Source organism: Rhipicephalus microplus, chromosome 8, assembly GCF_043290135.1.
Source record: "Rhipicephalus microplus isolate Deutch F79 chromosome 8, USDA_Rmic, whole genome shotgun sequence".
Lineage (NCBI taxonomy): Eukaryota > Metazoa > Arthropoda > Arachnida > Ixodida > Ixodidae > Rhipicephalus > Rhipicephalus microplus.
In genome coordinates, this window is record NC_134707.1 from 152,784,156 (window position 1) to 152,787,954 (window position 3,799).

A 3,799-nucleotide genomic window follows, 5' to 3' on the forward strand; every position below is an offset into this window, starting at 1 on the left:
GAAACTCCACAACTAGAAACTCCACAACTTGAGACTCCGCCACTAGAAACTCCACAACTTGAAACTCCACAACTAGAAACTCCACAACTAGAAACTGCAAAACTAGAGACTTCACAACTAGAAACTCACCAACCAGAAACTCCACAACCAGAAACTCCACAACTAGAAACTGCACAACTAGAAACAACACAACTAGAAACTCCGCAACTAGAGACTCCACAGCTAGAAACTCCACAACTTGAAACTCCACAACTCAAAACTCCACAACTTGAAACTCCACATCTTGAGACTCTGCACCTAGAAACTCCGCAGCTAGAAACTCCACAACTAGAAACTCCACAACTCGAAACTCCACAACTAGAAACTCCACAACTTGAAACTCCACAACTCAAAACTCCACAACTTGAACTCCACAGCTTGAAACTCCACAACTAGAAACTCCACAACTTGAGACTCCGCCACTAGAAACTCCACAACTTGAAACTCCACAACTAGAAACTCCACAACTAGAAACTGCAAAACTAGAGACTTCACTACTAGAAACTCAACAACTAGAGACTCCACAGCTAGAAACTCCACAATTTGAAACTCCACAACTCAAAACTCCACAACTTGAAACTCCACAACTCGAGACTCTGCACCTAGAAACTCTGCAGCTGAAAACTCCACTACTAGAAACTCCACAACTCGAAACTCCACAACTAGAAACTCCACAACTCAAAACTCCACAACTTGAACTCCAAAGCTAGAAACTCCACAACTTGAGACTCCACAACTTGAAACTCCACAACTTGAAACTCCACAAATTTAAACTCCACAACTTGAGACTCCACAACTGGAAACTCCCCAACCAGAAACTCCGCAACTAGAAACTCCGCAACAGGAGACTCTACAACTAGAAACTCCACAACTAGAAAATCCACAACTAGAAACTCCACAACTAAAAACTTCACAATTCGAAACTCTACTAGAAACTCCACAACTTGAGACTCCACAACTAGGCACTCCACAACTAGAGACTCTGCTACTATAGAACTCCGCAACTAGAAACTCCGCATTTAAAAACTCTGCAACAAGAAATTCCACGGCTAGAAACACCACAACTAGACATTGCGCAACTAGAAACTCTACAACAAGAGACTCCTCAACTAGATTATTCGCAACTAGAAACTCCAAAAGTAGATACTCTGCAACTATAAACTCCGCAGCTAGAAACTCCACAACTAGAAACTCCACAACTCGAAACTCCACAACTAGAAACTCCGCAACTAGAGACTCCACAACTAGAAACTCCACAACTTGAAACTCCACAACAAGAAACTCCACAACCAGAAACTTCACAACTAGAAACTCCACAACTAGAGACTCCACAACTAGAAACTCTACAACTAGAAACTCCACAACTACAAACTCCACAAATAGAGACTCGGCAACAAAAAATTTCATATCATGAAACTCCACACGTAAAAACTCCACAACTAGAAACTGCAAAACTAGAGACTTCACAACTAGAAACTCCACAACTAGAAACTCCACAACTGGAAACTCCACAACTAGACACTCCGCAAATAGAAACTCCACAACTAGAGACTCCACAACTTGAAATTCCACAACTTTAAACTCCACAACTTGAGACTCAACAACTAGAAACTCCACAACATGAAACTCCACAACTACAAACTCCACAACCAAAAACTCCACAACCATAAACTCCACAACTAGAAACTCTTCAACTAGAGACTCCACAACTAGAAACTCCACAACTAGAAACTCCACAACTAGAAACTCCACAACTACAAACTCCACAAATAGAGACTCGGCTACAAGAAATTTCGTGTCTAGAAAGTCCACAACTAAAAACTCCACAACTGGAAACTCCACAACTTGAGACTCCACAACTAGAAACTCCACAACTAGAAACTCCACAACTAGAAACTCCCCAACTAGAAACTCCACAACTAGAAACTCCGCAACTGGAGACTCCACAACTAGAAACTCCACAACTAGAAACTTCACAATTCGAAACTCTACAACTAGAAACTCCACAACTTGAAACTCCACAAGTAGACACTACACAACTATAAACTCCACAACTAGAGACTGCACTACTAGAGAACTCCGCAACTAGAAACTCCGCATTTAAAAACTCCACAACTTGAGACGCCGCAACTAGAAACTTCCCAACTTCAAACTCCACAACTAGAAACTCCACAACTAAAAACTCTACAACTAGAGGCTCCTCAACTAGAGAATTCGCAACTAGAAACTCCAAATCTAGAGACTCTGTACCTAGAAACTCCGCAGCTAGAAACTCCACAACTAGAAACTCCAGAACTCGAAACTCCACAACTAGAAACTCCACAACTCAAAACTCCACAACTTGAAACAACACAACTAGAAACTCCACAACTTGTGACTCCGCAACTAGAAACTCCACAACTTGAAACTCCACAACTAGAAACTCCACAACCAGAAACTCCACAACTAGAAACTCCACAACTAGAAACTCCACAACTGGAAACTCCGCAACTAGAGACTCCACAATTAGAAACTCCACAACTAGAAACTCCACAACTACAAACTCCACAAATAGAGACTCGGCAACTAGAAATTCCTTATCTAGAAACTCCACAACTACAAACTCCACAAATAGAGACTCGGCAACTAGAAATTCCATATCTAGAAACTCCACAACTAGAAACTGCAAAACTAGAGACTTCACAACTAGAAACTCAACAACTAGAAACTCCACAACTAAAAACTCCACAACTGGAAACTCCACAACTTGAGACTCCGCAACTTGAAACTTCACAACTAAAAACTCCGCTATTAAAAACTCCGCAACTAGAAACTCCGCAACTAGAAACTCCACAACTAGAGACTCAATAACTAGAAACTCCAACACTTGAAACTCCTCAACTCAAAACTCCAAAACTTGAAACTTCACAACTAGAAACTCCACAACTTGAGACTCCGCCACTAGAAACTCCACAACTTGAAACTCCACAACTAGAAACTCCACAACTAGAAACTGCAAAACTAGAGACTTCACAACTAGAAACTCACCAACCAGAAACTCCACAACCAGAAACTCCACAACCAGAAACTCCACAACTAGAAACTTCACAACTAGAAACTCCGCAACTAGAGACTCCACAACTAGAAACTCCACAACTTGAAACTGCACAACTCAATACTCCACAACTTGAAACTCCAAAGCTAAAAACTCCACAACTTGAGACTCCGCAACTAGAAACTCCACAACTTGAAACTCCAAAGCTAGAAACTCCACAACTTGAGACTCCGCAACTAGAAACTCCACAACTTGAAACTCTACAACTAGAAACTCAACGACTAGAAACTCCGCTGTTAAAAACTCCGCAACTAGAAACTACAACTAGAAACTCCACAACTTGAAACTCCACAACTAGATACTCCACAACTGGAAACTCCACAACTATATAATCCATATCTGGAAACTCCACAACTAGATACTCCATATCTGGAAACTCCACAACTAGAAACTCCACAACTAGAGACTCAACAACTCGAAACTCCACAACTAGAAACTCAACAATTAGAAACTCCACAACCAGACACTCCGCAATTCCACAACTGGAAACTCCACAACTGGAAACTCCACAACTAGATACTCCGCAACTAGAAACTCCACAACTAGAAACTCCACAACTTGAAACTCCACAACTAGAAACTCCACAACTAGAAACTCTGCAACTAGAGACTTCACAACTACGAACTCCACAAATAGAGACTCGGCTACAAGAAATTTCATGTCTAG